The 21,835-nt window shown below is 42.3% G+C and overlaps 1 protein-coding gene across 1 annotated transcript in view; it reads left to right on the top strand.

Moving 5' to 3' along the window:
- Positions 1–3,608: 3,608 nt before the first annotated feature.
- The window catches only part of KCNA4 (potassium voltage-gated channel subfamily A member 4), a 31,085-nt gene continuing 12,858 nt past the window's right edge, over positions 3,609–21,835 (top strand). The window contains exon 1 of the mRNA XM_073604531.1: positions 3,609–4,249. The gene's annotated coding sequence lies outside the window, so the exon portion shown is untranslated. The remainder of the gene's footprint in view (positions 4,250–21,835) is intronic.

A 21,835-nucleotide genomic window follows, 5' to 3' on the forward strand; every position in this document is an offset into this window, starting at 1 on the left:
CATCCTCAAATGGAAGGCGGAGGAACGCAAGATCTCTAACATCCACCAGCTCCTTGATGTCGTCATGGAGGAGGGAGGAGGGCTACAGTGGCAACTTGTGAAACTCTGGTGAACTCCATGCCCAAGAGGGTTGAGGCAGTGTTGGAAAATAATGGTGGCCACACAAAATATTCACACATTGGGCCCAATTTGGACATTTTCACTTAGGGGTGTACTCACCTTTGTTGCCAGCGGTTTAGACATTAATGACTGTGTGTTGAGTTATTTTGAGGGGACAGCAAATGTACACTGTTATACAAGCTGTACACTCACTACTTTACATTGTAGCAAAGTTTAAATTCTTCAGTGTTGTCACATGAAAAGATAGAATAAAATATTTACAAAAATGTGAGGGGTGTACTCATTTTTGTGAGATACTGTATATTAATTTTTTTATAATGGCTAATTTATCATGCAATTTGTGTGCAGAAAATAAATCTGTCCCTAACTTGCGTCACAAACTGAAAGTAGAAATTGCAAATAATAAAATTACCAATATAACGTACCCGCTCTAGTAGTATAAAACAGTTTTGATTAATATCCCCCACTGTCGCAATTAATGTGGTTGTGCATCTTATATTTTATATTGCACGTTAGGGTGAGATTTATCACCTGCATTCCAACTGCCTAAGGAACTAGATAATCTGCACTTACTAGAAAAATTGCTCCTTAGCCCCCATGCTTACTGGGCGTGCATAGAGCAAACTAAATGTCATTCAGTATGGGCTCTTTTACATCTGCATCTCTTTGTGAAGAGCGATCTGCGGTAGAACGCTACTGAGCAGTTCAGGTAATGATGACATATATTCAGAAGGTGATTCTACCACCATGTATTTTTTTTTTTACATTCAAACAAACTTTTTGAATGAGGATGCTGCTGTACCACAACCGTGAGCCTAGTAATTGGCTTGTGGCTGCCACACTTTCCTCATTTACTTGAATAGTATCGCCGCTGAACACATAAGGGGTGATATTTTTTTAGCTGCGCTGCAAAGCAAAGCATTGAGGTTGTACCATGTGTACACCATGTCTGAAGTTGCAGCTAAAACCCATTCACACCTTTGTGCTTTATAAGCAGTGCATTAAAAAGTCCTTCTTTTTGCGCCTTTGATGCGATTTCATCAAAATGCACAATATATATAGCTCAATGATAATGCATCCATAGACCTGCGCAGGGATTTGCTGGGTATGCCTGGGCACACCCTAATCACCCCTTGCACATTAGCAGTAACCACTGTCCCCTGAGGATGTCATTGGACAAGGCACATCGGAACGGATCCTTTGGCAGTGACATCACAGCGCACGGCCCCAGATCCGAGCAGTGTGTGAGTCTCATGTCTTATCCTTAACGCTATACTTGTCTACACTATTATAAGTGCATAACCTTTTAATAAATCATTTGTATGCCTGGTAATGCACTATAGCGTCCTTCATTTCTTACATATTGGAATAACTGTCATCGCAGTTGCATCTGATCTAGCAGTGATCATCTGCTATACAGGAGCACTTTTTATCCGAAACGTTAAGTATTAACCCTCGAGGTTCAGTCTGGCAGAGGTGGTGGTTGCCGTGTGGATGTGAATAGGCATGTATGGCCTTTTTTCTATGTAATGCCTCTGGTAAGTAACTGGTGTGCTTATCTGTTTGATGGAGGTGCATTGAAGTCGATGAAAAGAGTCAGTGGTGGATTCACACACTTTCTGCTACTCACAGAGGATATTTTGGATGGACGTTTTATTATGAAATTTTAGTTCTCTTTTGATTGTTATTTATTGCACTGGCACTTTAGAGCACTAAAAATCACAATGCACTGTAGCACTTTTTGTTTTTTTGCATTGTTAAGCATTAATGAAATACACATACACACGTAGACACCCACACTTTATTATAAATTAATATAATATAACCGTTAACATATGGACTAATAAATGTTAAATAAAAACAATTTTGGTTTTATTTGACATTTATTAGTCACATATGTTTACGGTTCTATTACATTTATTTATAAGAATGTGGGTGTCTACGTGTGTATGTATATGTATATTAGATAGATAGATAGATAGATAGATAGATAGATAGATAGATAGATAGATAGATAGATAGATAGATAGATAGATAGATAGATAGATAGATAGATAGATAGATAGATAGATAGATAGATAGATAGATCGATCGATCGATCGATCCATCCATCCATCCATCCATCCATCCATCCATCCATCCATCTATCTATCTATCTATCTATCCATCTATCTATCCATATATACACACACACATGCATGTGTGTTTGAGCTTTGGGGTGCATACCCTAATACAGTAGGCTGTGCATACCTTCTGCATAGCTCCCAACTGTCCCTGATTTCGAAAGATTGTCCCTGATTTGGAGCAATGTCCCTCTGTCCCTCTTTCCTCCTCATTTGTCCCTCACTTTGGTCTGATTTATATAGTTGTATATAAAATACACTTTTTATCTTTCAAAAAGTATTTCCCAGTGCTAAACCTTTCATCCAATTTCTAAATTGCTGCATTTGTAAATTTCAGAAGCCAATATAAAGGAATAGTAGTGGTAAAAAAAAAGCACTAGTGGGTTTAACTAATAGTTTTTTTGTCTAATTCTCCTTTAAGGGGGCGCAGTAGGGCATGTCTCCTATGCCTACATAGTTTTGCTAATAGGTGTCCCTTGTTCCTATCTCAAAAAGTTGGGAGGTATGCAGACTGCACAGATGTGAACCAGCCCTAAGAGAGGGCAGTTGGGGGGCAGTAAAGACATGGCTCAACTGCTTATTTTGTACTACCCCACCTGCAAGTATAAACTATTCCTAAGGGTTTACATCTACTTTCAGAAATGTACACCGGATTTACTAAAACTGCTGCAAAGTACAAAATCTGGTGCAGCACTACATAGAAACCAATCAGCTTCCAGTTTTTTTTTTTTTTTTGTCAAAGTTTAACTGAACAAGCTGAAGTTAGAAGCTGATTGGCTACCCTATGCCGCACCCTATGTCCCTATCAGGAGCCTTGCACCCCAGGGGATCAGGGAGAGGTCCTATCCCTTTGGGGTGGTGGACAAAGCACACCCTTAAGCGTTTCTTTTAGTGTGTGCAAGTTTTTTGTACACTTAATGGGTTTTTGTTTTTGCTTTTCAGCATTGGACATTTATGGACAGATGCAAAAATGACAGATTTTACAACTGTTTGTAAGTTTATTGACAGAGGGCTACCTTGCAGCATGGTATATTTCTATTTAACCAGATATTTGACAGAATGCTGTAAGATAATATTAAATCCTTTAAAACGGAATCGCTCTTGTTGAAAAATTTCAGCAGAGGCCACTTTATTAAACAGGTCATCATTCTCTTTTTTTTTTTCTTTCCTCTCACAAGGCTGCCTTTCCTTCTTTTGAACTCTTGATTCACAGCAGCATCCCCTCCTGCAAAATGTTTTATTAGAAGGATATGCATAATTTAAATTTGAAATAGTTACTTCAATAATTAATATTTCTTTTTACAGCAAAAAGGGGGGAAGAGAGAATGTCAATGGCAGCTCCAGACAGAGGCGCAGTTCTGACTTGAGCCCACTAGAGGCCGACATGGAGCTTGCGAGCCCTGGGAATAAATCAGGCTGGGCTCACTCGTTTGTCCTTCAGTGGTACACAACACACAATTGGGAATTGAAGACTTCGTAGGGAGAACACAACACTTGCTTCTAGCACGGTCTAAATTCTATGAAGCTTCTTTTATTTTTTGGGGGCTGATCATTGGATTTTTTAAATATTTTTTTTGTATGCCTTGGATCCTAGCAATTGCACTGCAAATCCACTGGATGCTGCTGAGGATCATCTTAGCCTGTAGATTGGTCCAGCTTGATACAAGAGAGGTTCAGACAGAGAGGCATTATATGCTTGTTGAGGGAGAGAAATCTCTAAACAGTCATCATCCCCTTTTTGTCAATATGACAGTCAGCTGAGGACATGGGAAAACACACAGAACAGGTGGACCAGGAGCAAAGCAGCAGCAGCAAAACAAGCAAGCAAACCTGGGCTTTACAGTTCTTCTTCTCTGCCTTGAGTCCATCAACTCCTATTCATCATCAGACCTGTGTGCGAGATTAAATACAAATATAAATAAACAATCTAATGCATAAGGAAGCATCACTCCCAACTACCCAGCATAGTGACCTCCCAGCCAACAGATGCCTACAAGAATGGAGCTGTAAGTACATGTTTTAGGGGGGAGGTGGAGAAAATCCAGATTAAAAAGGGGAGAAAATAATCTAAGCTTTTTTTTTTCTTGGTACATCACAATATCATTAGTCTGGGGATGCAGATCAGATGCAAGATAGTGATTTTTTTTTAACCTTTGCATGGCTCTATTATTACATAATAAATACTCCAGATCTGTGGGGGGCTGGTGTGATGGGTTTGGATGTATTCTATTTATTATACTGCTTGGCCCTGTGTGACACTGAAGTGCTGGGGCTGATCCCTCTCCCAGAGCTGATCCCTCTCTCCCAGATCCCACTCTCCCAGATCCCTCTCTCCCAGATCCCTCTCTCCTAGACCTCTCTCTCCCAGATCCCTCTCTCCCAGATCTCTCTCTCCCAGATCCCTCTCTCCCAGATCCCTCTCTCCCAGACCTCTCTCTCCCAGACCTCTCTCTCCCAGATTCCTCTCTCCCAGATCCCTCTCTCCCAGATCCCTCTCTCCCAGATCCCTCTCTCCTAGATCCCTCTCTCCCAGATCCCTCTCTCCTAGATCCCTCTCTCCCAGATCCCTCTCTCCTAGATCTCTCTCTCCCAGATCTCTCTCTCCCAGATCCCTCTCTCCTAGATCCCTCTCTCCCAGATCCCTCTCTCCTAGATCTCTCTCTCTCCCAGATCTCTCTCTCCCAGATCCCTCTCTCCTAGATCCCTCTCTCCTAGATCCCTCTCTCCCAGATCCCTCTCTCCTAGATCCCTCTCTCCTAGATCCCTCTCTCCCAGATCCCTCTCTCCTAGATCTCTCTCTCTCCCAGATCTCTCTCTCCTAGATCCCTCTCTCCCAGAGCTGATCCCTCTCTCCCAGATCCCTCTCTCCCAAAGCTGGTCCCTCGCACCTAGATCCCTCTCTCCCAGAGCTGATCCCTCTCTCCCAGATCCCTTTCTTCCAGATCCCTCTCTCCCAGAGCTGATCCCTCTCTCCCAGATCCCTCTCTCCCAGATCCCTCTCTCCCAAAGCTGATCCCTCTCACCCAGAGCTGATCCCTCTCTCCCAGAGCTGATCCCTCTCTCCTAGATCCCTCTCTCCTAGATCCCTCTCTCCCAAAGCTGATCCCTCTCTCCTAGAACCCTCTCTCCCAGAGCTGATCCCTCTCTCCCAGACCCCTCTCTCCTAGATCCCTCTCTCCCAAAGCTGATCCCTCTCTCCTAGATCCCTCTCTCCCAGACCCCTCTCTCCTAGATTCCTCTCTCCCAGAGCTGATCCCTCTCTCCCAGATCCCTCTCTCCCAGGGCTAATGCTGCTTTCACTAGTCCAGGCAAACCTGTAGATACTGCAGGAAGCAATCCTCCTCCGGATCGCACAGGCAGCGGCACACTGATTTTAAACAAAGCAGCAGGAAAGATGGATGTATTTCAATGAGCCTATTGCACATCATTTATGGGGCTTTCATGTTTGTTTATAAAAAGTAAAGCATGCTGCATTTATTTCACATCTGAACTCACCAAGAACGCATGGAAATACTGTTACCGAAAAAACCCTCATAAAACGTGATGCAAATGCATGACAAATTAATGTAAACATGCATGCCTTGGATTGTACACACTCAACGTTGGGATTGTAGTGCAAACCAGCTCAGACGCAGACAAATGTGGTTTTAGGGCCGGCTCGCACCATAGAAACGCAGTCCAGATGGGTTTCTGCATGTGCGTTTTTGATGCGTTACGGTGCCATTTTCCCCTCTTTTTTTCTTCACCTTAAACATGATGCGGGCGCACATGCAAGAAAAATTAATGTGTGTCATTGAGACTAGTTGACATCATTGCAGGGCTTTTATGTGTATTTAAAATTAGTATAGGTTGCTGCATTTTTCTACACATAAACAGATTGCATGTGAATGCACCGCAAATGCATGTGAATGCAACTAACAAAAAAAATGTAAATGGCTAAAAAACGCACCGCAGATGCATGTAAAAGTGCATTTTATTGCACACGCTGCGCTGTAAATGAGCTCTTAGGGCCGGTTTACGCCGCAAAAATGCACTCCAGATGCGTTTTTGCTTACCGTTCACGCCACAAAAACTCACTCTAGATTGTTTCTGCAGGCGTGTTTTTGATGCGTTTTCAATGCACTCCAGTATGTTTTCCCCCCTTTTGTTTTTCCCTTTTTTTAAAGTTTCCCTTTTTTTTTTTTGCTGTAATGCTTTCCAGCGCATTTTTACCCCTCTTGTTTTTTTTTTTTTTTAAGTTTCCTGTGTTTTTCTTTTTTGCTCCAATAATGATTATTATTATTATAATACAGGATTTATATAGCACCAATAGTTTGTGCAGTGCTTTACAAAATGTAATACATTCCAATGCATTTTTGATGCATTTAGATGTGTTCTGGTGCACTTTTGATGCATATTCCAATATGTTTCAGTGCGTTTTTCCTCCGTTGTTCTTTTTTTCCAAGGTTTTCTGTTTTTTTTCTTCTGTAATACACTCCAGTGAGTTTTTGATGCTTTTAGATGCGTTCCAGTGCACTCCAGTGCATTCTTTATGCATTTTCAATGTGTTCTAGTGAATTTTTTCACCTCTTGTTTTTCTTTTTTTTTTTTGCTGTAATGCATTCCGGTGCATTTTTGATTTGTTTAGATGCGCTCCAGTATGTTTTTTATGCATTTTTCCATGTTCCAGTACAGTTCAGTGTAGAAAAAATTGCATCATGTTCTAATTTTTTTTGTCTACACTGGTGTGAACTATGCCATTGGAATACATATAACCTATTGTCCATGCGTTTTTGATGCAGGAAAAAAACGCACTGGACTGCATATGGTGTAAACCGGCTCTTACACTAAATGCAGTCGAATGCATTTTTAAATGTAGTAGGAACGCACATGCAAGAAAAATGTATGTCAATGAGCCTTGTTGATGCCATTTGTAGCACTTTTTCGCTGCATTTAAAGAAAGAACAGCATGTTGCATTAAACGCACCTGAATGGATGTGAACGCATCACAGATGCATGTAAATGAAACTTGGTTAAGAATAAATGAATCCAAGGAAATTCACTGCAAATATGACACAAATGCAACGCATGATAAGCGATTTGAGCCAGATGCATTTTTAAACACAGTAGGAATTCATGTGCAAGAAAAATTAGTGCATATCAATGAGCCTAATTTTCATAATTTATGGTGATTTCTTGTGCGTTTGAAAAAGTATAGCATGCTGCTTATTTTGGGAGGGGAACGAATGTGAATGCACCGCAAACCAGGGGTGGCTCCAGGCCAAAATTTGTGGGGGTGCTGTGCAGGTGCTGTAAGAAAAATAGACGGTGCTAATGTGAAGCAAAATTTGTGATTGTGGGCATGTCCAAAAGGTGGGTGTGGCTAAAATGGGTGTGGCCAAATGTCAGCGATTCTTGCCGATCTATAGCTTGTAGTGTGCCACCTTTCCCTCTTTGTATAGGATAAAAAGAGCCTGGAGGTACACTGAAGAGATTGTGAAGTAAAATAAGCTCAATTGAGGCCAACAATTATAGCCCCCAGTATATGTCAGGGCCAGCAATAACCTCAAGTCAGTGGGAAGTAGTTAAGTATTAAAATTCAACAGACACAAAGAAGCCAGAAAACCATCTAAAAACTCAGTCACACATTGATAACAGGCCATGCAGTCGGTCACGTTGTCCCACACCCAAAAAAACTACAAAATGTGCTAAAGGTAATTATCACCACAATGTACGCCACAATTATTCAAAGAAAGCAGTAAAAGCATAAAAAGTATCAATAAATATATCAATTAAATATGTGATAAAAAATGATAAAAAATGATAAAAGTTTAATAAAAACAGTAATGAGGGCAGGAACAATCAAAAATTAGCACCACATCCCATAAATATTGCAAACAGAAGAAGGTAAAATAGGGGTAAATAATCCCGGGACTTTTAAGGTGCTTATATTATGGGGTAAATAGAGTAAATGGACATATACAACTTATCCATAAAAAAGATTTTTTATTACAATTGATACAAATTACACAACATGGTTAAAAAATGTATCTCAGTATCCACATCCAATTTGGGTAGACGGTAGAAAAAATACCACTCAATAGATACCACTCAACATGTTTTGCTCATTTGGAGCTTCCTCAGTTTTGGTATAAATTATGGTATACTAGAAAGGATAAGAGAAACATGGATGAGATATCATGTTACATAATAAAATTTAATTAAAATAAGAAGCTCCAAATGAGCGAAACATGTTAAGTGGTATCTATTGAGTGGTATTTTTTCTACTGTCTACCCAAATTGGATGTGGATACTGAGATACAAATTACACAACATGGTTAAAAAATGTATCTCAGTATCCACATCCAATTTGGGTAGACAGTGGAAAAAATACCACTCAATAGATACCACTCAACGTGTTTCGCTCATTTGGAGCTTCCTATTTAAATTACATTTTATTATGTAACACGATATCTCATCCATGTTTCTCTTATCCTTTCTAGTATACCATAATTTATACCAAAACTCTTGAGGAAGTTCCAAATGAGCGAAACATGTTGCACTCTAATCGGGTGCTTCAAACCCCCCACCACCACCACCACCGCTGTAATTAGGTGCCTGGAAAGGGGGTGGCTACAGCAGCTGTGGATAGATTCTAATATCTATCCATAGAACAGAGGGGGGGGTGTTTTTAAAGCACCCGATTAGAGCCATAGGCGCCAATAGGCTTCAAAAAAGGTCAACTGCAAGCGCAAACCATTGCGCTCACAGTGCACCCAGGTGTGTTAGCAAAGCAAATGAATATTTACTTTGCTAACACAGAACCGCCTCTCAGCCAATCAGGAGGCACCTGGATTAGCTGAAGGCAGAGGCGATCCCATTAGCACCAAGGAATAAAAGGAAGAAGACACGCATGGAGGAGTTGGAGGACACAGCATCCATCGCCATGCTACCGTCCCACAGCTCGCCGCCTGACAAGCCACCACGATGGGGTAAGTGCTGGGCAGACAGTGTGCGGGCACAATGGCTGCATATTATGGGTACAAAGGCTGCAATTGATGGAGCACAGTTGGCTGCATTTGCTGTGAGTATAGGGGGTGTGGGGAATGCATGGAGTATGCTGTGAGCATACGGGTTGTATGAAGAATACATGGTGTGTGCTGTGAGTATAGGGGGTGTGGGGAATGCATGGAGCATCTTTACTTTAGATCATTTTCACTTCCCTATCGGGCCTTATAATAGGAATAAAAGTGATCAAAAAAATTAAAATGTAAATAAAAGTGTAAAAATAAAAAAATTAAGTACAATAAAAAATAAAAACATTTTTAAAACACCCCTGTCCCCGGTAGCTTGCGCTCAGAAGCGAACGCACACACAAGTCCCGCCCACATATGAAAACGCCGTTCAAACCACACATGTGAGGTATCGCCGCGTGCGTTAGAGCGCGTGCAACAATTCTAGCCCTAAACCTCCTCTGTAACTCTAAACTGGTAACCTGTAAAAATTTTCAAAGCGTCGCCTATGGCGATTTTTAAGTACCGAAGTTTGGCGCCATTCCATGAGTGTGCACAATTTTAAAGCGTGACATCTTAGGTATCTATTTACTCAGCATAACATCATCTTTCACATTATAAAAAAAATTAGGCTAACTTTACTGTTTTGTTATTTTTTAATTCATGAAACTGTTTTTTTTTTTTAAAAAAAGGCGTTTGAAAAATTATTGCGCAAATACCGTGTGAGATAAAAAGTTGCAATGACCGCCATTTTATTCCCTAGGGTGTCTGCTAAAAAAATATATATAATGTTTGGGGGTTCTGAGTAATTTTCTAGCAAAAGAATTATGATTTTTACATGTAGGAGAGAAGTGCCAGAATAGAAGGGGGTGGGGGTGTGGGCTTGCCTAGGGCACAGCCTAGTCTAGCACTGGCTCTGTTTGGGTACAGTAAATCAGGCACTCCTGATCTGGGGGGGGAGAGGGTCAGTCTAATGATTGCAGTGCCAGTGCCCAAAGCAAATCAGAGAGCCAAGATCACAGGACAGGATTCCTCTTGCAGCAGAGCAGACTGCCTGCTACTATAGATCAAATAACAGGACTACAGAGTGGAGTCTCCCTCCCCTCCCCAGGCTCAGCAGTAACTCCCTTATAAAAAAAAACAGCCATCAACCATCCTAATTCCTCCTCCTCGGATCACAGCCTGCCTGCACAACAGGAAACCCCCCCTCCTCCTGTCAGATGACGAGCACTGCAGCCCACTCTCTGCCTACAGCAGCTCTGTTCCCTCCCCAGCGGTCTGCCAAGGAAACAGCCAGCAGCTCAGCTGTCACCATACCTTAGTTGCTTCTGGGCTCTCACTCTCTGCTCCACCCCCTTCTTTCGTGCGCCAGATGCAGAGGCACCATGTGACACAGGGGCTTTTAAAAGGTCGCACCTCTGCACAGCATTCTGAATGAATCCGCCCCCCCCCCCCTCAGCTTAAGCATCAGGGACTATGCGGCTGTATCCCTCCTCTTCAAAAAAGAGTCCCCAACCAAGTAGCAGACAGGATTCGCAGCAGGTACAATATTATTAAAAAAAATAGTGTGAATAGTATGCTAATACCTCAGTGGAATTTTTGGGGGTGCTATGAGGGTGCTTGAAGATTTTTGGGGGGGCTTCAGCACACCCAAGCACCCACCTGGCGCTGCCCCTGCTGCAAACGCATGTAAATTTTACAAAAACGCCTGTAAACGTGCATGCGGAGTGTCACACTTAACACAGGGATTGTGGTGTAAGCGAGCACTTACACTACATGCAGTCAGGCACTTTTTAAACGCAGTACGGTTGCACATTCAAAAAAAAAGAAACAAATGTATTCCAATGAGCCTAACTTCCGTCATTGTGCTACTTTCATGTGATGTAAACAGTACAGCATGCTGCAATGTATGTGCATGGAACTACAACACAACAAATGTGAATGCATGTCAACACATCGCAAATGTATGAAAATAGAACTCTGTGAGCCCCGCTTCACACTGTCACATCGCATTCCTGTTCAAATCACAAATGATTTTATGCGGTGCGATATGAACTGGAACCGGAGTGAATGAGTGTTCAGACCCATGTGATCCGGTTCAGGCAAACACACTGCGTTTTGCGAGTTGCTTTTGGGGGTGTTACTAACTTTTTAATTGATACCTGCTGCAGATCGCATGAACACAGTGCGATTGCTATGCGGTGTGGGAAACGCACAGGAATCGCTGTGTTACTTGCATCGTATCTGTGTGAACCGGGCCTAAAAAAAAGAAAAAGGCACCACAAACACATTACAAATGCATGTCAACTGTACACTGAACACGGGGATTGTGGTGTAAAGGAGTCCTAAGGGCTCCATAATGCCAAATGAAGTCGGATGTTGTTTTAAACAGATTACAAATACGTGGAAGACGAATTACCGGTAATTTGTTTCCATGAGCCTAGTTTATAACGCTGCAATGCTTTCTGGTGCGTTTAAAAAAAGTACATCATGCTGCTTTTTTTTTTTTTTTTTTGCCGACATTAAACACAATGAAATACATGTGATTGGCACAAATGCATCCCAGTTAAAAAAAAAAAAAAAACTTGACGCAAATGCTTTACAAACACGTTAGGAAGCGCACACTGAGCTGTGTAAAGGAGCCCTGAGCACAGGCCCAGCAGTGGCGTCTCCAGCTTTCATATTTAGGGGGGGCACATGGGGGGACAGGGACAAAAGTAGGGGGGCAACTATAAAATGCAAATATATATATTTCTCCTGGGGCCCTTTACTACGATCCCACAACGGGCCCTTTCACATGTTCTGCAGTGAGCTCCCCTCCTATTGTATTGGGGTCCCCCCCAGGGTGGCAGAAAACAAGAGATATATGTCACCAGCATACCAAGAAAATATAAGGATCCAAAGCAGTGGGAGAACTATCAGGGTTGCAAAGGTTGTCCCTGGTGTTCTGCCACTGTGGGGTTCCCCAGCCTCCTCTTGCTGTCCTGCCCCTGCTATTGACAGCGCTGGTCTGGCATCTCTTGGAATTTACAGGCTGGTTCTTCTATCCTAAGGACGGGAGAAATCAGTCTGTTTTTTCAGTAACTGAGAGTCCTGGTGGAGTCCTTCCTGCAACTCGCTCTTCTCCCTGCCAATGAGGATGCAGGGGAAGGAGCAGATCGGGCGGCCGTGGTTGTGTGAGCGCTCGCATTATGCAGTGTCAGTGAGCAGAGGGAGGGGAGAGGAAGCACCCGCAGGAGCTGACCGGGGATGCTCTCCCTCTCAATAGAGACTGCGTTACTCCAGCGGCGGCCCGAGTAAGATGTGGTGCATCCTCTACAAATGCAAAGACATTGCCTTTTTGTAAAACAAAAAAATTTTTTTTTTTTTAAATTGGGGGGGGGGGGGGGGGCACATGGTGGGGCAAAGCATAATGTTGGGGGGTTCCCCCTAGGGACACCATTGGGGCCCGGCCCTGCCATGTCCTTGTCTGGTATTTAGGAAACAGCAGAGGTAAGAAATCTGATGTGTGGACAGATAGAGGGAACCTCCACAGATCACTCACAGGGCCCTCCTCAGAGGAGACGCTCGAGGTCACACAACTCTCACCGCATTCTAATCCAGGCTTCAAGGTGAATCTTCAGTGTAAATTGTCTGAAACTTGGGGGAAACATCGATAAACAGACCCATAGATTCCAAAGATTACTGTACAATCTGACAGTACAGCCAACTTTTAATCTGCCCACACTATGTAATAGGAGGACCTTTCTAATCTATCCAATCAAACTGGATCCAGTCAGACAGGCCCTTTGGGATTGTCAGTAGATCTAATAGAGATTGTACATTAGACTGCAATGTGTATGGAGAGTTTAAAGTGTTTGTAAACCCTTCCATATACCCAGTGAAGTGACTGGGCTCAGGAGATACACAGGGATGAAACAAATCCTCCTACGTTTTACCTGTTTATCTGCAGTCTTCTCTTCTCTTCCCACATGCCGACCAGCGCATGACGAAGTACGCTGGCACAATGGCATGGCTGGGCAAATGGATGTACAGGTACGTCCCCTGTAATTCATGGCATTGTGGGCGCTCGCATGTACTCCGTGACCATGCCCGCAGGTCCCGCGGACTCGATGTCCCCTGGGGGCCAGCGATCGTGTCATGGAGTGGCAGAACGGGGAGATGCCTATGTAAACAAGGCATTTCCTTGTTCTGCTTAGTAGCATGACAGGGAGCAGTGATCCTTGTCATGTCAGTGGTAGCCCCTCCCCCCACAGTTAGAATCACTCCCTAGGACACATATCACCCCTTGATCGCCCCCTAGTGTTTAACCCCTTCCCTGCCAGTGTCATTTACACAGTAATCAATGCATTTTTATAGCACTGATCACTGTATAAATGACAATGGTCCCAAAATAGTGTCAAAAGTGTCCAATGTGTCCTCCATAATGTTGCAGTCACGATAAAAATCACAGATCACCGCCATTACTAATAAAAAAAAAGTATAATATAAATGCCGTAAATCTATCCCCTATTTTGTAGACGCTATAACTTTTGCGCAAATCAGTCAATATACGCAATTTTTTTTACCAAAAATATGTAGAAGAATACATATCGGCCTAAACTGAGAAAGAAATTTGTCTTTTTATATATTAATTTTGGAGATATTTATTACAGCAAAAAGTAAAAAATATTGCTTTTTTTTCAAAATTGTCGCTCTTTTTTTGTTTATAGCGCAAAAATTAAAAACCGCAGAGATGATCAAATACCACCAAAAGAAACCTCTATTTGTGGGAAAAAAAGGACGTCAATTTTGTTTGGGTGCCATGTCGCACGACCACGCAATTGTCAGTTAAATCGACGCAATGCAGAATCACAAAAAGTGCTCTGGTCAGGAAGGGGGCAAATCCTTCCGGGGCTGAAGTGGCTACATCCGTTCAAAGTGCAGAATTTATAAAGCTTGTCTGAGCTGTCATAAAAAAGGGGCAGTGAGGAGAGCTGTGAGCTGATTGGAGGGAAGAGACACACCCTCCTTCACACAGGAACAGAACTAAGACTGTCAATCACAGGCTGTGTGCTGGAAATCCTTCCCCTATCACCTTGTTTCTCTTGGTGTCAGGAAAACTTGTCAAAAGTGATTCATACTGATAGCAGAGGAACGAGGCAGTGGACAGAAATGACACTTGGTGCTCTAGATAGACAAGTACACACTATAGAGGGGTATGCTTTGTTCATATTTCATGTCTGAGGTTTACAATCACTTTAAACTAATGGTGAACTATACCATCTGATTTTACAATCTCTTTTCAATCTACCTTCAGCCACATAGTACAAGGGTCTGCCTGAGTGGATACAACTTGATTGGATAGATTAAGAAGGTCCTCTTATTACAATGTTTTGGTAAATCTAAACGAGATGGTGCAATCAGATTGTTTAGTGTATGGCCAGCTTAAAAGAGATTGTACAGTCTGATTTAAACATTTATGGCCATTTTAAGGCTGACCTATGCAATCTGATTGTACAATCTACTTTAGATTAGCCATCAACTATGTAATACTAGAGCCTGCCTGATTGGATGCAGAATGAATGAATTGTTAAGGTTTGCCCTCATATTACATCGTTTTGGTATATCTAAAGGAGATTTTACTATCAGAATGTATATTGTATGGTCACCTTTAAACTGGCCATGCACTATACAATCTCATTGTACAATCTATTTATTACCTAAATAATCCATTCAGTGTAAATCCAGTAGGACAGGCACTACAGTTCATGGAGAATGTACAATCAGATTGTATAGTGTATGGTAAGCTTTAAGTGGTTCTAAAGGCAGCAGGTTTTTTACCTGAATGCATCCATGCATTATAGTAAAAAACCTTCTGGGTACAGCTACTCCCCAGCCCCCTCTCCTGGGTCTCCCCCAGACTCTCCTGGGTCTCTCTCTCCTCATTGGCTCACCTAGTATTGGGAGCCATTGGCTCCTGCTGCTGTCAATCACAGCCAGTGAAGCAATGAGGGGAGAGCGAGGGGCGGGGCTGAGCCATGCTCTGTGTGTGAATGTACAGTGTCAATTCATGGAAGTGAGCCTGCTGTAGTGCCCCCATAGCAAGAGGCTTGCTATTGGGGGCACCTGGCAGGGGGGGGGATAGACAATCCAGGACCGTCGGCAGGGGACAAAAAGCAAAAAAAAGGGTCAGGGCTGCTCTGTACAAAACCATTACACAGAGCAGGTAAGTATAACATATTTGTTATATATTTTTTTTTACTTACAACCAGTTTAGAATCACTTTGAAGTGATAGTAACGCATAACACTAACTATTGCTAAAAATGTTCCCTCTCCTCTCCTCCTACCTATCCTGCATACCCTGTATAAAAAAAGATCTGTGTACTTACCTATTTTTAATCCTCTCTGGTTTAGTCACGTGATCCTGCAGCTCCAGCTCCCTGGTGTAAGGGAACGCTTGACAACGGCTGTGAATTCCCGGGGCTGTGACGTCACTCATAGGCTCCCATGGCCCAGCAGTTGTCGGTTTTCCCTCCTCTCCCCTTTGGCAACCACACACAGGGGAGTCAGAGCTGTGGGATCATGTGACTGGACCGGATCAGATTAAAAATAGGTAAGTACAGAGATCTTTTTTCTATACAGGGTAGGCAGGATAGGTAAGAGGAGGGGGAGGGAACATTTTTAAGAATAGTTACAGTCAGGCTTTTCCTACACTTAAAGGTTCACTATACTAGACAATCTGTACAAGCTTCTTAAGGCTCACCATAAATGTTACAACCTGATCATACAATTTCAGTACAATCAACTTTAGATCGACCAGATTTATGTAATATGAGGACCTACCTACACAGTCAGGCAGGCCCTTGCACTACATACTAGTTGGTTGATCTAAAGGAGATTGTCCAATCAGATTGTAACACATGTGGTGAGACCTACCATCAGCTATGAAGGGCAAGGGTCTAGCTGATTGGATATAACTTTAATTGTTTGTTTAGCATTGACCTCTAAGCGTCGATTTACACCTATGCGGCTCTGCAAGCTGCGTTTTGCATGGGTACAGCAAAACGCAGTAAACGGGCTGCCGCGCCTCTTGAAACACAGGAAAAATATCCCTGCAGCGTTTTAGAAATCGCAGCCCGCACGGGAACTGCAATTGCAGTGCGGGTGCAATTTCCAGTGCATGTTGTGTGCCATTAGGATTAACGTAGCACTATAGGCAAAACTTTTTTTCATTTTGAATAGAGTAAGGGAGGGTTATAACCCCTGTCAAATTTGTTTTCGCCATATGTGTCCCATTGCCAAGATTTCCCTTCACTTCCTGTCCCATAGCCAAGCAGGAAGTGAGAGGAAATCACTGTAAATTAAGGGAAAACCTTGGGGACCCCCAGGTCTCCAGAACTAGTGTCACCATTGAAAGATTTCCCCTCTATTACTTTTCTGGGGACAACCCAAAATTTGGATTTTCTTTTACTTTCACTTTCAATGATAATGGTAAACAGGACAAATAGAGAGGGTGAATCTTCCTAACGGGGGCACAGACAGCAATAAAAACTGACAGGGGTTCTGTTGTTTGGGACTGTGGCCAGTGGGGGTAAACAGTGCCCCATCCTTGGTTTCTTTTAGGAGGAATAATGTCCCATTGTTGGTATTCAAGGGAGCATTAGTGCCCCATCATTGCTGCCAGTGGGAAGAATCGTGCCCCATCACTGGTATCCATAGGAGTAATGGTACCCCAACACTGGTAACCATGAGAGTAATGTACCCCATCACTGGTATCCATGGGAGTAATGATACCCTATCACTGGTATCTACAAGCTTTCTAAACACATTTTACTGTCCTTCAGGCTTTAGGGGGGCCAGACTGTGCCCAGTGGGACTAAACAGTGCCCCATCCTTGGTTTCTTTTGGGAGGAATAATGTCCCATTGTTGGTAATCAGGGGAGCATTAGTGCCCCATCATTGGTGCCAGTGGGAAGAATCATACCCCATCACTGGTATCCATAGGAGTAATGGTACCCCATCACTGGTACCCATGGGAGTAATGTACGCCATCACTGGTATCCATGGGAGTATTGGTACCCCATCACTGGTATCCATGGAAGTAATGGTACCCCATCACTGGTATCCATGGAAGTAATGGTATCCCATCACTGGTATCCATGGAAGTAATGGTATCCCATCACTGGTATCCATGGACGTAATGGTACCCCATCACTGGTATTGATGGGAGTAATGCAACCCCATTACTGGTATTCATGGGACTAATGGTTCCCCATCACTGGTATCCATGGGAGTAATATACCTCATCTCTGGTATCCATGTGGGCAATGCTCCTGCATCACTGGTATCCAAGGGAGTAATGTACCCCATCACTGGTATCCATGGGATTAATGGTACCCCATCACTAGTGTCTGTAAGAAGAATGCTGCCCCATCTCTGGTATCCATGGGAGTAATGGTGCTCCATCATTGTTGCCAGTGGATTGAATGGTTCCCAAGAGGACAGATAATGCAAACAAAGTTGTTGCGTGCGTTGTTGCATTGTGGCACCATTCATTTTGAAAGCACCCCAGTGCACTAGGACAATGCACATGTGCTGCAAAGCATTATATTGCCTTACAATGTGCTAAAAACTTTGTGGGATGTTTTGCCGCACTGGAAGTCCATTGATCTGATTGGTCTCCATTAATGCGATGCATGGTAACCTGTGACCACATACATGTGCATTATCGCACCGCATAAATGTAAATGGGCCCTTGAGCTGTCCATACACGATACAATCTGATTGTACAATTTCCTTTTTGATTCATCAAAACCATGTAATATGAGGACAAAACTAACCAATCCACTAAAATATTATCACATCAGACAACCCCTATTCTACATAGTTGTTGGTAGATGTTATGGTTGTCATACACAGAATGATTTTATATGACTGTATTGCTGAATGATTTATTGTCTACAACCAGAAGATCGAAAAGATCGATGTGCCATACATTTACCAATCATACGGATCTAACTACTTTCCTACCATCAGACTTTCTGTCTACACTGATCAGAATATGTCCAATCAAATTGATTGGTTTTGCTCAAAATCTATCGATGACACAGTAGCTGTCTTTTCGATAATTTGTAAATGTAATAGTTTTTTCAATTCTGTGGATCATTATGTATATGGCCACCATAAAGGAGATGATACAATAAGATTGTATAGTGTGTGCTCAGCCCTAGGGTCAAATGTTACAATTAGATTGTAACATGTAACATTAGATTGTAAGCAGGGCCCTCTGATTCCTCCTGTATTGAATTGCATAGTAATTGTACTGTCTGCCCTACTGTTGTAAAGCGCTGTGCAAACTGTCGGCACTATATAAATCCTGTATAATAATAATAATAATAATAATAATCTGATTGTACAATCAACTTTAGATTTACCAAAACTGTGTAATAGGAGGACCTACCTAATCCATCCAATCAAGTTGCATCCAATCCAGCTGGCCTATTCACTACATAGATCCAATGGTGTCCATACACACCTCAGTTTTTTTTGTTTTTTTTTATCTAAACGACAAGCGATTCGATAAAAGCAATTAAATCTGCAAATAATCGAATAGACATAACTTCCCTTCTAATCGATTTCGATCAGATATGATTGAACTGAGTGGATTGGCCTGGGTGGAAAATGATCGATTTTGTTTCATCAATCATCAGCACTGAGATATTCTATTCATGAATTGAATCGTATTTTGATTAATAAAATTGAGATTGCATGGTGAAAAGAGAGATGAAGATGATAACTTACAATCATATCCTCCAAATATCAATTGAAATCCACTTTACTGTCTGTTATTTTTTATCAGGCAAGGTCGATTGAAAGAGAAACTGATAATTTATTAAAGCATGTATGGCCACCTTTAAAGAGATTGCACAATCAGATTTTATAGCGTATGGTCAGCCTTAAGCTCAGCACACCTTACAATCTGATTATGCAATCTCCCGTAGGGTAACCATACAGAGTACAATCTGAATTTACAACCTCTATACAACCAAAATAATGGAATATGAGGACCAACCCAATCTATCCAATCATTCTGTATCCAAACAAGCTGGTCCTCCTACTACATTGGTAGATCTAATAGTGTCCATACACACTTCAATAAATTATGGATTTCTTTTCAGATTGATTGCTTCTGATTGGAATAATCAATCTGTAGTCAACAACCCATTCAATCGATATGCCACAGACAAGGGGAAGTGGATTTTGATTGATTGGTAAGCTATGATTGTAAAGTACAATCGCAAATTATTTATTACACCTCTGTTACCTCTATATCTCAGTGCTCCAATATTCCACCCTGATCAATCGACTTAGATGGATACAATCTAAATTGATCCAGAGGGCATTTATGGATATTTGATTATTCACAGATTTGATTGGTTCATAAAAATCAAAATGTGTGTGGCCACCACATGGACTCTCTCACACCACGCTGAACACATGGCCGCTGTGTCCACTGGAAGGATACAGTGTTAATGCACCAATCCAGGCACATCACACTGTTCACTTTCTTCTTTTGGTCAGAACATTATTGACATGTCACCAATGACATTTCATATGTTCTATTGGCCCACAGCTGAGTACCATGTGGTGGTTTGTGCTGCACCACGCTGTGCTGAAAAAAGTACTGCACGCTGTATTTATTTAAGCACAGCGCTGTGAGCCGGCCTCATAGGGAACAGGCTTTTTGCCTTGTCTTTTCTTGGGACTTTACTGCCCGGTGCACCTAGTGTGAAAAGACCTAAAGTGGTTGTAAACCTCAGACATGAAATATGACCAAAGCATTTCCCTTTATAATGTGTACTTGTCTCTACCCTGAGCACTATGTGTAATTTCTGTCTGCTGCTTTGTTCCTCTGCTATCAGTATGAATCACTTCTGACAAGTTTTCCTGAAACCAAGAGATAAATGGTGACAGGGGAGGGACCTCCAGCTAATTGACAGCCTCAGCTCTGTCCCTTTGTGTTGTGAGAAGGGGGGTGTGTCCCTTCCCTCCAATCAGCTCTCAGAGCTCTCCTCACTGACCTCTGAAGTGTAACTTCAGCTCTCCACCCCCTGTTTTTGGACAATTCAGATAAGCTTTGTAAATTCTAGACTTTAAACGCTGTAGAGAAGAGAAGACTGCAGATAAACAGATACAACTTATGTAGGAGGATTTGTTTCATCTACGTGTATCATCTGGGACCAGTCACTTCTGTATATGGAAGAGTTTACAACCACTTTAAGGATTGTACAGTCAGATTGTAACGTGTGTGATGAGCTATAGATCTACCAACAGCTATGTAGTACAAGGGCTGGCCTGACTGCATACAAATTGATTGGATGGATTAGGTAGGCCCTCAAATGACATCATTTCAGTAAATCTAAGGCTGGGTACACACTGATCGAAATTTGGTCAGTTCAGTGGATCCTCTCTACAGAAGCTGATTGTTAGATTGGCTGATGTCAAACAGTCCTGCTGGAAAACCTTTATTGATCAGCGGTCTGCAGACAGTGGCTGCAGCCCTGACCAGTATATTCTGACAGCAGAGGAGTCCCTGAAGGGGTTGTGGGGGGCTTGTGTGGATACAGGGATCTGTTAAGCTGGCCATAGATGGACTGAAAATCAGCTGGTTCAGCAGGGACTTGCCAAATTACGATCCATCTATGGCCATTCCTGCTCGAGAGAATTTGGTCTAATGATCGACTTATCTTGAACAGGCTTGTTGGAAAACCTTGCTGCAATCTCACATGTAGCTGATCGGCTGCAGCTGCTGATAAGTGTATTCTGACACTGGAGGGTTCCTGCTATCAGGATTAGGGATGAGCTGAACACCCCCCTGTTCGGTTCGCACCAGAACATGCGAACAGGCAAACAGTTTGTTTGAACACGCGAACACCGTTAAAGTCTATGGGACTCGAACATGAATAATCAAAAGTGCTAATTTTAAAGGCTTATATGCAAGTTATTGTCATAAAAAGTGTTTGGGGACCTGGGTCCTGCCCCAGGGGACACGTATCAATGCAAAAAAAAGTTTTAAAAATGGCCGTTTTTTTCGGGAGCAGTGATTTTAATAATGCTTAAAGTGAAACAATAAAAGTGTAATATTTCTTTAAATTTCGTACCTGGGGGGTGTCTATAGTATACCTGTAAAGGGGTGCATGTTTCCCGTGTTTAGAACAGTCTGACAGCAAAATGACATTTCAAAGGAAAAAAGTAATTTAAAACTACTCGCGGCTATTAATGAATTGTAGGTCCGACAATACACATAAAAGTTAATTGATAAAAACGGCATGGGATTTCCCCACAGGGGAACCCCGAACCAAAATAAAAAAAAAAATGGCTTGGGGGTCCCCCTAAATTCCATACCAGGCCCTTTAGGTCTGGTATGAATATTAAGGGGAACCCCGGCCAAATTTTTTTTAAAAAATGGCATGGGGTCCTCCTCAAAATCCATACCAGACCTTTCAGGTCTGGTATGGATTTAAAGGGGAACCCCGACCCAAAATTAAAAAAAAAATGGAGTGGGGTCCCCCCAAAAATCCATACTAGACCCCTATCCGAGCACGCAACATGGCAGG

This window comes from Aquarana catesbeiana, linkage group LG11, assembly GCF_042186555.1.
Source record: "Aquarana catesbeiana isolate 2022-GZ linkage group LG11, ASM4218655v1, whole genome shotgun sequence".
Taxonomy (NCBI): domain Eukaryota; kingdom Metazoa; phylum Chordata; class Amphibia; order Anura; family Ranidae; genus Aquarana; species Aquarana catesbeiana.